This window comes from Tauraco erythrolophus, chromosome 25 (genome assembly GCF_009769465.1).
Source record: "Tauraco erythrolophus isolate bTauEry1 chromosome 25, bTauEry1.pri, whole genome shotgun sequence".
In the NCBI taxonomy this organism is placed as follows: Eukaryota; Metazoa; Chordata; class Aves; order Musophagiformes; family Musophagidae; genus Tauraco; species Tauraco erythrolophus.
This window is the reverse complement of record NC_141489.1, coordinates 6,369,046-6,381,533: the sequence shown is the minus strand read 5'-3', so window position 1 is coordinate 6,381,533 and position 12,488 is coordinate 6,369,046. Positions and strand designations below refer to the sequence as shown.

General features: G+C 47.1%; 2 pseudogenes; both read left to right on the top strand.

Annotated features, from left to right (window-relative positions):
- The first annotated feature begins 286 nt into the window (after positions 1-286).
- LOC147527001 (feather keratin Cos1-1/Cos1-3/Cos2-1 pseudogene) lies at positions 287-592 on the top strand (annotated as a pseudogene).
- Positions 593-5,691: 5,099 nt separating this feature from the next.
- LOC147527000 (feather keratin Cos2-3 pseudogene) lies at positions 5,692-5,997 on the top strand (annotated as a pseudogene).
- The last annotated feature ends 6,491 nt before the right edge of the window (positions 5,998-12,488 follow it).

The following is a 12,488-nucleotide window of genomic DNA, read 5'->3' as shown; positions in this document are numbered from 1 at the left end:
GAGAGGGAAGTGGGGAGAAGGTTTGTCATGGAGGGAAGCTGGGACTGTACTGAGGCGGCTTCTGGGTTTAAGGGCTCAGCAGCAGCCACATAGGAGCTGGTGGATCTTTCTGGGTCCTGACAGAATGAGGCCAAGAAGCCCACATAAATCTCTGCACATCCTTCACCTCCAGGCCCTGCATGTTCTTTGACTCCCTCCTGGTGTGGTGACAGGCTGCTCCTCATGCATCTCCATGTTTTGCTTCCTCCCTGCCCTCTCTCCCAGGTGCACCTCCAGACCCAGAGACATGTCCTGCTATGATCAGTGCCGTCCCTGCCAACCCTGTGGCCCCACCCCCCTGGCCAACAGCTGCAATGAGCCCTGCGTCAGGCAGTGCCAGAACTCCACCGTTGTCATCCAGCCCTCTCCTGTGGTGGTGACCCTGCCCGGCCCCATCCTCAGCTCCTTCCCACAGAACACCGCTGTGGGTTCCTCCACCTCTGCTGCTGTTGGCAGCATCCTCAGCAGTGATGGCGTTCCCATCAACTCTGGGTCGCTTGACCTCTCCTGCATCGCCAGCCGCTACTGTGGCAGCAGATGCCGACCCTGCTAAAGATGCTGACAACAGCTTTGAACAAGGACCCTCAGGAACTCCGAACATGGTGCTGGATAAAGGATCAAACCTCCTGCCAGTGTTTTAAGAGATGCTGATCATCTCTGGCTTGCCCTGCAAGGACAGACTGGAAGGGGTCAGCCTGTGCTCTCCGACAACATGGCCAATATCTGCCTTTCTTATATCCCACTCACCCTTTTTCTTGCTTTTCTTTGTGGTCTTGTTCTCCCCTCCAAGACTTCTGTGATGAGCCCAGAAACAATCCTGGAGTGACCTGCTCACCTGTCTGCTTTTGTGGGGAAGGTTGACTGGAAAAGGAGAAGAGATGTTCCTGCTCCTCTCCACACTGGGGACCTCCACCTCATTTCCTTCTTTAAACTCATTAAAAATTTTTTGCAACCCGGCCTGTGTCCCTTCGATGGTCTTTCCATCTGCATACTGACTGCTGATGAAGAAAGTCTTTGCTTTGGAGCGGAAATATGTTGGGGCACAGGGGCATTCTTCATCACTCCTGGAGGCATTGGTGGGTGGGACACACGGCAGTGAGTCCTCTTTCAGGCACTGCCTCTTGAAGCTGAGGAGGACAACCCTAGTTACTCCACAGCCAATGGTTTTCTGTCCTTACCTTGATTCCTTTCTGCTCACAAATTGCTGTTATGTCTCAGCAGAGCCCTACACCAGGGAAATATTTCTCGTCCCTTACCCCAGGGACTGGCTCCCTGTGGCCCATGTTTCCCCAAGACCAGTGAGTGTGGCGGTGAATACACAGCCTCATAACCAGCCTGGAGAACACCGGCTAGTGATTTTCTTAGCACATCAGAAATACGCAGAGTGTTTTGACTCATGTGGTTACCCTCCAAACTGTTCTCTCTTTCCTGAGAGCATCACAGCCTTTCTAAAACACAAGGCTATGGATATTGCTTTCCAGAGGAAGCAACTGCAGCACCCTCCCTCCGTGGCCTGTGGATACCAGTGCATTTTTTCCTACATCACCATAACAAGGGATTACCTTTTGAACAGATTTTTATACTGCATTTTAACAATCCAGTACAAAACGATCACCTGGTGATGTGTTTTGTAATAGGACTCCATGACCACAGCTCCTTAAAATATATTTCAGAAGATGCAGGCCAACATCTCTCTTAGCAATTTTCATAAATATAGTCTGTAAATAAAACTTGCAACTCAACTGCAAAACCAAGCGTATTTAAAAGTGTATTTAAAAGGCTAAGTATATTTAAAAAACTCAATCTTTTGTTTCAATAGACACGTACAGACAGCAAAGTTTAAAGATTGTACCAATTCCCCATGGTAGGGGAAGGATTGGACTAGATGACCTTTAAAGGTCTCTTTCCTACTAAAAACATGCTATGATTCCATGATACTATGAATGCTTTTGTTTCAACAGTAATCTTTACAAGGTGTGCCACTAAGTCTTAGGGAATCTTCCTCTTCCTTAGTGGTGTGTCTGATGCTTCTTGGCCATCCTCAGTCACTTCTTGCAGTTCCCAGAGACCACAGCTGTAGTATGACCCATGACAGAAGTCTGAACATTTGTTGCTGCCACAGCCTCTGTAAAACATTGAAACACTTCCTGAACAACAGGGCTGGAGTCCTCCAGAGTCTCCTGGGACTGTTCCACCTCTGCCTTCTTTTCTCCTGGAAAAGCAGGAATTATTTCCCCCTGTTCCTAATGGCTCTGCTCCTCGTATGCCAAGTACTTTTGAAGAGCAACAGTACCACCCTTAGCAATCTCATAGGCCTCCAAACGTGTTTTCTGGTGATTGTCCCTCGTTTCAGCAGCCAAAGAGAGAACTGTATGAGTCCTCACATCTTCCCCAGGTAATGGCAGCACCGGTAGCTGCTCCAGCTAACTTGCAAGTACTGGATATATTTTTTCCACATAGTCCATCTCTTACTTTACCAAAATCCCTGCCAATGAACAGAAAAGAAAATCTTAACTCCTCCACAAATTTGTTAAAAGGATATTTCCAGAGCACATCGTGATACAGCAGTTGCCAGCAAGAACTGGGTAGCCTAAGGTCTTTCAGCATTTGTAAAGACTTTAATAAAAAAAGCCTTGAATGCCTCTCCTATTTCTTCCTCCCTCTTAGTCATGTGACCACCTTTAACAATTATCCGTCTGAAGTTTTCCTTGGATTTCTTCGTGCCATTAACATACATGAAAAAGCCTTTCTTGTTGTCTGACACCACACTGGCCATGTTCCATTTGAACTGAGCTTTGGACTTTTGTATCTTCTCCCTGCTTATGCAAACCACAGCTCTATAATCTTCCTGCAAAGCCTGACCTTCCTTCCAGAGACTGTACAATTTCTTTTCTCTCGTGAGTTCCAAGAGGTCTTCTGCCTCACATGCCACCTCACAACAAACTGGAATTGCCTGCTCCTGTGCTTTTTAAAAGGTGGTACTTAAAAACTGACCACCACTTGTAGACTTCATGGCCGTACCAACCTCATGAAGTTTAACCAGGCCAAATGCAAGGTCCTACATCTGGGTCATGGCAATCCCAGCCACAAATACAGACTGGGTGGTGAATGGATCGAGAGCAGCCCTGGGGAGAAGGACTTGGGAGCACTGGTGGATGAGAAGCTCAATATGAGCCGGCAATGTACTCTTGCGGCCCAGAAGGCCAACTGTGTCCTGGGCTGCATCAAGAGGAGCGTGGCCAGCAGGTCGAAGGAGGTGATTCTCCCCCTCTACTCTGCCCTCGTGAGACCTCACTTGGAGTATTGTGTCCAGTTCTGGAGTCCCCAACATAAGAAGGACATGGACCAGTTGGAGAGGGTCCAGAGGAGGGCCACGAAGATGATGCGAGGGCTGGAGCACCTTTCCTATGAGGACAGGCTGAAAGAGTTGGGGCTGTTCAGCCTGGAGAAGAGGAGGCTCCGGGATGACCTTATAGCGGTCTTCCAGTACCTCAAGGGGGCCTACAAGAAAGATGGGGAGAGGCTGTTCAGGAGGGCCAGTTGGGATAGGAAAAGGAGTAATGATTTTAAAATAGAGGGAGGTAGATTCAGGTTGGATATTAGGAAAAAATTTTTTACCATAAGAGTTGTAGAACACTGGAACAGGTTGCCCAGAGAGGTGGTGGATGCTCCATCCCTGGAGACGTTCAAGGCCAGGTTGGACGAGGCCCTGAGCAATCTGATCTAGTTGGAGATATCCCTGTTCCTTGCAGGGGGGTTGGACTAGATGACCTTTGAAGGTCCCTTCCAGCCCTAACCATTCTATGATTCTATGAGTCTATGATTCTAAAAACGGAATACCAGGGCACAATCCCAGGGTGAAGACCACCTCCTCCAAGCTCAAGAGCAGTCCATGCCAATGAGCAGAAAGTCAGGCAAGCATACCAGGAGGCCTGCAGAGATGAACAAGGAGCTCCTGGCAAAACCAAACCACAAGAAGGAAGCATAGAGAAGGTGGAAGCAAGGACGGGTAACCTGGGAGGAATACACAGGCACTGTCCAAGCATGCAGGGGTGAAGTTCAGAAAGCCAAAGCCCAACTGGAACTGAATCTGGTCAGGCATGTCAAAGGCAAGAAGAAGGGCTTCTCTAAGGACACAGGGGACAAAAGGAAGCCTAGAGGAATTGTGGTACCACTGGTGAATGAGTGGGCCTTCTCTGGTGCTGCACAGCCTGGTTACACAGGACATGGAGAGGCTGAGGTGCTGAATGCCTTCCTTACCTCAGCCTTTACAAGCAAGATCAATCTTTAGGAATCCTACGTCCTTGAGACCAGCAGCAAGGGAGATGTATCCTTGGTGGAAGAGAATAAGTTCAGGGAATACTTAAGCAAACTGGAGGCTTCCCTTAGAACTCTTACATCTCGTAGGCAATGGTAATCCAGGTTTTCTGAAATACAAAAATCTTCTCCTCATCAGATGTGTGCCATGCCAAGAAGTGATTTTTTCCCTTCAAGCATTGTGCTGTCCACCCCATAATACTCCAATAGTAGAAGAGGGCCCACATAACTTTGATTTTCAGCAGCAATGCAAAAATGGGGAAATAACCTTTGCAGCCCTCCATACCCATAGCTTGGGGAAGGCTGCTCAGTTTCACGGGTAAAAGACTTAAAGAGTCAATGAAACCCCACAGTGCAGCCCACCTGCGCCCTGCAAATTGCCACTGGACTGAGGTGGGAGGGAGGGAAAGAGAAAGACATGGCAAGTCCTCACGCGAGGAAGCCCTTGAGCGACCAGCCAAGGATTGCAGGGCTGGGAGCAGCTGGGCCCCTTCCTGTCAATGCAGCCACTGGCAACCCCACCAGTGTGCCCCAGGACAGCATCCCTCACCTGCGCTGCAGCCATGCGGCACTTGAGCTGAGTCTCCTGCCAGAACTGTCACATTCCTGCCCCAGAAATCCTGAGGCCTGTTGTTCCCAACACTCAGAAGAAGCCTTCATGAGATAAGGGTATGGCATAAACCAGGAAATGAAAAGGCGGCATTAGGAAAACAAGCACTCAGCCCATGTCATTAGCTGGGATGTTTTCCGTTCATCATGAGCGCCTTAGACAATTGTCCCTTCTGTAGAAACTACCTCTGGGCCTGGGGCAGGTCAGGGCCACCATAAAAGCCAGTCGAACCCTTTGTTCTCTCATCCACTTCTCTCGCTTCCACTTCGGGAACCAGGTGAGTCTGTGTACATGCAGAGGCACACTCCTCCATCCTATGCTTGGTTGTAGTGCTACTTGCCAGGAGAGAGGAAAGAGGGTGAAGGTCTTCCTCAGAGATTGTGCTGGACTTGATTGAGGGAGCTTTTCTTTTAAGAGAGAGGCACCAGTCTCTTTGGCCCTAGTGACACTTTGCATTTCCTTGCAAAGAGGATCTGCAACTTGGTTGAGGTTGCCCTTCTCTGAAAAGTTTGGCAGCAGCCTCGCTGGGCCTGGGTGATCCTTGCAGTACTGTGTCTGTCTGGTAACTGTTTTGCCTCACTAAACAGTTTCTAACTCACGGCTCAGCAGATGCCTTTGACATGTTTGTGGTGGAGTGACAGACTCCTGGTAGACTGCTGCTCATGTGTTCCTGTGCTCTGCTTTCTCCCTGCCCTCTTTCCGAGGTGCTTCTGCAGCCCAGAGACATGTTCTGCTACGACCAGTGCCTGCCATGCCGACCCTGTGGCCCCACCCCCCTGGCCAACAGCTGCAACGAGCCCTGTGTCAGGCAGTGCCAGAACTCCACCGTTGTCATTGAGCCTCCTGCTGTAGTGGTGGCCCTTCCCGGCCCCATCCTCAGCTCTTTCCCACAGAACACCGTTGTGGGCTCCTCCACCTCTGCTGCTGTTGGCAGCATCCTCAGCTGTGATGGAGTGCCCATCAACTCTGGGTCGCTTGATCTCTCCTGCATTGCCAGCCTCTACTGTGGCAACAGATGTCAGCCCTGCTAAAGCTGCTGGCCACGTCCTTGGGCAAGAACCCAAGCCTGTCCGTCTTCCTTTTACAGGCAGGTCAACAGAAGCCCTATATTGCTTCTATTGCCACAGGAGAAGAGGAACAGCTACTTAGCTGCTCCTGCTGATCCCTCACTGGAGAACTCCACTGGAGTGACCACTTTTCCTTCTTTAAACTCATTAAAAAATTGTTGCAACCCTACCTGTGTTCCTTAGGTCGTCTTTTTATCTGCATACTTGGTTTTGATGAAGAAACCCATTGTTCTGGAGAGGAATTAGATGGGAGCACGGGGCATTCTTCATCACTGCTGGAGGCGTTGCAAGGTGGGACACACTGCAGTGAGTCCTCTTTCAGGCACTCCCTCTTGAAGCTGAGGAAGACAACCCTAGTTACTCCACAGTCAAAGGCCATCAATCCTTGCCTTATTGTGTCTCTGCTCAGAAATAGCCCCTTGGCCCTGAAGCATGTCATGTGAACAAGAATCTTGACAACTACTGTCCTCCAGAGAGGAACTGTGGGCCTCAGGAAGTCAGCAGTCCCACAGGCTCTTGGGGAAGTGTGCTGCTCTTGCTTTGGGTGGAGCTGTGCTGGGGAAGGAGACTCTGAAAACGATGTTCCCAAAGGATAGCAGGAATTGGGAATGGGTAAATAGCTTGGGGAACGGCTCACAGTCCCGACTCCACCTTCCCTTTCTCTCCATCAGCTGATCTAGAGCTATGGTCAGCACACCTGGGCACGGGCAGCAGGGACAGCTTCCCTGTGCAGCTCTATCACCCCTCAGCACAGCATCTGGCAATGCCCACCTGTTTCCAACACGTGTAGGGTTGGGATGTTTATGCGTTAGTGTTGGTGTCAGCTACAGCAGGCCACACACTGGAATCCCCTGTCCCTGGGAACCCAACACCCCCTTGGCTGAAGGCAAGGCCCAGGACACTGACTGGTGCCCGAACACACAGCACGACTCTGTGCTGCCTTGCCTTCCGCAAACACAGAGCAGCTTTCCTCAGGCACAGTAGCTCTACTGCCCCAGAAGTGCAACCCAACTCAGCTCTGGAAAGGCGCTGTGTGAGTAGATAACCACAGGTCCGCGGAGACATGACAGTGACAGTAGGACCTGATTCTGCACTTAGCTACATTGAGCTACCTGTTACTAGCAGATAGAGGGAGTTGATCCTTTCTCTCTGCTCAGCACTGGTGAGCTGACACCTGGAGTACTGGTTCCAGTTCTAAACTCCTTAACACAAGGGAGATATGGACATAGTGGAAAAAGTCCAATGAAGGATCACAAAGATAATTAAGGGACTGGAATATCTCTCCTATGAGCTAAGGCTGAGAGAACTGGAACTGGTTACCCTAGAGAGGAGAAGACTCAGAGAGGATCTCAGCAATGTGTGGTGGGTTGACCTTGGCTGACTGCAGGTGCCCACCAAGATGCTCTATTGCTTGTCCTCATCAGTTGGACAGTGGGAGAAAATATGATGAAAGGCTTATGGGTTAAGATGAGGACAGGGAATGCACTCATCACAGTCAGAACAGATTCGATTTGGGGAAATTAATTTATTTCCAAACAAAATCAGGATAATGAAAAATAAGAACAAATCTACAACCACATTCTCCCACCTCTCCCTTCCTCCCAGGCTCAAGTTCACTCCCGACTTATCTACCTCCTCTCCTCAAGTGGCAAAGGGGCACTGGGAATGGGAGTTGCAGCAGTTCATCATGTGTTGTCTCTGCTGTTCCTTCCTCCTCATGATCTTCACTTCTTCCATGTGGGGTTCCACCTGCAGGAGACAGTCCTTCACAAACTTACCCAATGTGAGTCCTACTCACAGGCTGCATTTCTTCACAAACTGCTCCAGCATGGGTCCTTTCCATGGAGTGCAGTCCTTCAGGAACAGAATGCTCCAACATGGGTCCCCCACAGGACCAGAGGTCCTACCACAAAATATGCTCCAGCATGAGCTCCTATCCATGGGACCACAGTGCCTACCAGAAACCTGTTCCAACTCTCCATGGAATTACAGCTTCTTCAGGGTACTTCTACCTGCTCCATTATGAAGTCCTTTATGGGCTGCAGTGCGCATATCTGCTCACTGTGGACCTCCATGGGCTGCAAGGAGGCAACCTGCATCACCATGGGCCTCAGGGGAATCTCTGCTCCAGTGCCTGGAGCTCCCACAACACTGTATCCTCCTTCTTCACTGATCAAACAAGACAGAATGTACAACGAAGACTCTTCTCAGGAGAGCCCAATGACAGGACTACAGGCAATGAACACAGACCGAAACACAGGAGGCTGTCCCCAAAATGTCAGGAAACACGTTTTTACTGTGAGGGTGACTAAGCACTGGAACAGGTTGCCCAGAGAGGTTGTGGAGTTTCTCTCCTTGGAGATATTCAAGAGCCACCAGGATATAGTTCTGGGAAATCTTCTCTAGGTGAGCCTGCTTCAGAAGGGTGGTTGGACAAGATCACTTCTAGTGGTCCCTTCCAACTTCAACCATTCTATGATTCTTCAAAAGACTTTTTACAAAATAACTTTTCCCACAGTTGCTATGCCCTTCTAGGATAGCAGAAAAGGTGTACTTCCAGTGCATGTCCATGATCAAAAACCATAAAGAAGGCTTTTAAATTTTCAGACAGTATTCTTGTCATAGATCACCTTCTGCATCTTCCAAAGGGGCCTTGATTTCTACTGCCCACTTCTGCTTGTTCCTGCTGGTGATACAGAACTGCTCTATCATGATCTTTTTAGGGTTGTCACTGTCTAGATTCACACTGTAATCCAACATGAGATCCCTCAGTGCCTCAAAATTGATCTTTCCTCTGTTTGTTGCATTTAGAGTGATGCCTTTAACCTCTGAATTACACTTTTCTCTAGACTGCAAGAAGCTGTAGGATTTAGGGCCTGATGACACAAACTCCATGATATGCACATCTGGCAGACACTTGCCCGTCAACTCAGTGAGCAGCTGGGTCCCAGCCTCCTGGATGACTCTGTGGTGGTGCAACACCCTACTCTGTTCCTGGGCTGTTCAGTGCTCGAGGCAATTCCCCCACTTCTTCTAGACCACACACTAATCTGATACCTGAAAAGGAAACTGAACTTTCCAAGACTTGTTTTAAAGTTTTAGAAAGCAGGTGTTCTTTATTGCAGTGCTGGGTGCACGGGGGATTTCTCCTCCTCGCGTGCACACCGGCTTCTGGACAGAAAATTAGTTATACACTACAATCATGCGTAATTCATAACATATTTACATATTCTTAAACAATTGGTTATTTTTCTCTCGCTTTTCATGTAAATTACTTCGCATGCTCAGTTTTCCTCCTCTGCCCCTTTCTTTTGGGTCTGGGGTGTAATTAGAGTAGGTGGTCCGTGAGTCGGTGGTCGTGATCTCCCCCTGCCAGAATTACCTTTTCCCCCAAGTCACTGCATGTTCACAGTTTAGAAAAACATGAGAACAAAGTTTATGCAGTTTCTGCAGTTTCTGGGATGTTCCCTCCAAGGGCAGACAGTTCTTGATAAAGAGTCTCTGTTTTAATCACTCCTGGCAGCTTCAAGGATGGACGTCTTGTTAGTTTCTTTAGGTATGTGTAAATCACCTACTGCCACTGAACCCTTCATGAAACTGTTACACAAAACTTTAACCCCTTTATTGTTGGGTAACATTTCCCCCCTTTTCTTTATCCTTGCGAATTCTTTCGCAAAAATTCTTATTGTTCATGTTTAAGAATTGTGAGTAGCACCCAAATTCTCCTAGTCAATTTGGTTAATTGGTGATAGGAGCTAAATAAGTAAAATCACATCCTGTGATAGTTACAAAATTACAGATACAAAGGTTAGAGCGATCATTCATATTTCTAGTAACATTATCTACCAAAATGGAATTACAGGAAGTTCTTACAGTTTTAGGTTTTTTGTCAGGATGTATCTCAAAATGACAAACATTCTGTTCAGTGTCAAGACAGATGTCTTGAGCTCTGATGGTATTGCTTTCACAAATGAATCCTTGTTGCCCTTGCACAACGCGTGTGCTAATGTCAATTGTTTGCCATTTATTCTCACTCTTTCGTGCCCACACTCTGTGTTCCAAGGGATATAGTGTCTTTTTTTTTTTTTCAAAATTATTTGCCTTATCCCATGTCACTTTATGAATCTCATTGGGTAAAGTGCCTTCTTCACCTTCGTTTATAATCATAGCTGTTGTGGATTGGATCCACAATTGAGCTTAGATGCAGCTAAAGATGGATGGATGAGATTGTTTTGGGCTGCACCAAGTGCATCTATAATAACGTGAAGGGCTAAACAATATCTGTTGACCCATATTCTGAAGGTCCAATTTCAAAAAACAGACTTATTGTCGTGTTAGGGCTGGGAGTGATTGTTGTCAACGGTTCAATAGTGTCCATTTTAAATTTAAATGTAAGTGCCATGTCACCTTTTGAGTATTCCAGAGACAGATTATAAAGACAGGCTGGGTTAATGTAAAATTGCTCCAGCATTCCAGTTTTTCATTTTTGAGGGCACAAAGATTCTTTGTGAGCACAGAATTATTGGTTCCTTCTACAGTAATTTGAGTTGCTTTCTCATGGATGGTTCCATTGATCATTCGGCAACCGATTGTTCCCATCGAGAAGGGTGCTTCATTGTCCCTGTCCCAGCCCCACTCATGTTCTGAACAAAACTTTAGTCACTTCTCGGGCTTTGTTAGTCTGACAGGGAAATGATTCAGGCCATCCAGAATAGGTATCTGTTAATACTAACAGATATCTATACCCCCCTTTTCTAGGCAATTCCAAGAAGTCTATTTGCCAATTTTGTCCTGGAACACATCCTTTGCCAATATTGCCAAACTTTACCTTGTTGTCTACCTCTGAGTTATTCTTTAAACAGGTTTCACATTTACTAACCACATTTTTTACAGTTTGAAATAAACTTTGTGCTATTATTTGCTTAGAGAGAGAATTCTGTAAAGCTTCTGTTCCCCAGTGAGTTTTGCCATGCTCAGTTTTTATCAACATCCACAGTATTCTAAAGGGAACTATTATTCGATTGTCCTCTACTGTTGCCCATCCTGATGGATTAACCTTAGCTTTTAGATCTTTGATAAGTTTTTTATCTTTTTCATCATATTCTACCTTTTCAGGTAGTGATAAGGATTTTTCCGGGATCAAACTTAATACCTCACCTTGTTCCGCTGCTTGCCTCACCTTGTGATCAGTCAATTCGTTACCCACCTCCTTGTCAGTGTTACCTTTTTGATGACCTTTACAATGCATGATGGCCACATTGGAAGTTGGAAGCTGGACTGCTTCTAAAAGTCGCAGTATCATATCGGCATGTTTAATACCTTTTCCTTGTGTGGTTAAAAGTCCTCGTTCTTTCCAGATCGCTCCATGAGCATCTACACCAAAGGCATACCTTGAATCTGTCCATATATTTACTCGCAGTCCTTCAGCGAGCTCCAGCGCTCTCACCAAGGCAATTGTCTTTGCCCTCTGTGCCCACGTACCTTTTGGGAGAGATCTTGCTTCTATTACCTGATCAGTTGTTGTCACCGCATACCCAGCCATTCAGACTCCATTTCTCACAAAGTTGCTCCTGTCTGTGTATCAGGTATGATCGGCCTCTTCCAGTGGTTCTTCTTTCAGGTCCGGTCTGCTCGCACAGGCAGGCTCAATTGTCTCTATGCAGTCATGTACGCTGGGGTCGGTTTCCTGTTTATCACTCAGGAAAGACGCAGGGTTAACTATTGTAGATGTAACGATTTCCACATCATCCTGCTCCATCAGGATTGCCTGATATTTTAAGAATCTTGACGGTGATAACCAATGTCCACCTTTCTGTTCTAAGACAGAAATTACTGCGTGGGAAGTATAAATGATCATTTTCTGCCCCAGGGTAAACTTGCGAGCCTCTTGAATGATTACGACGACAGCCGCCACTGCCCGGAGGCATCCTGGCCATCCTTTGCTGACTTCATCCAACTGTTTGGAAAAATATGCTACTGCTCGCTTGTAGGGTCCCAGCTTTTGGGCTAAAATTCCCAGGGCCCCTCCTCGTTTTTCATATGAGTCACATCTGGCAAGCCCAAAGCAGGGGCTCTCATCAGTTCTAATTTTAATTCTTTGAAGGCTCTTTTGGCCTCGTCAGTCCAGATTAATTGTTTCTGATTGTCTTTTAGTAGTTCATATAAAGATTTTACTAACAGTCCATAATTATGAATCCATAAACAACACCAACCTGTCATTCCCAGAAAAGTTCGAAGTTCCTTTACCGTAGTTGGTTCTGGAGTCTCGCAGATGGCCTCCTTTCTTTCATTTCTGAGTTGTCGTTGTCCCTTGGAAATCAGGTATCCCAAGAAGATCACTTCCCTCTGCAGGATTTGGGCTTTCTGTAATGACACTCGATAACCACTTAATCCAAGGAAGTTCAATAATTTCACAGTCCGTTCTTTACACTCTTCTCTCTTTTCTGTAGCTATCA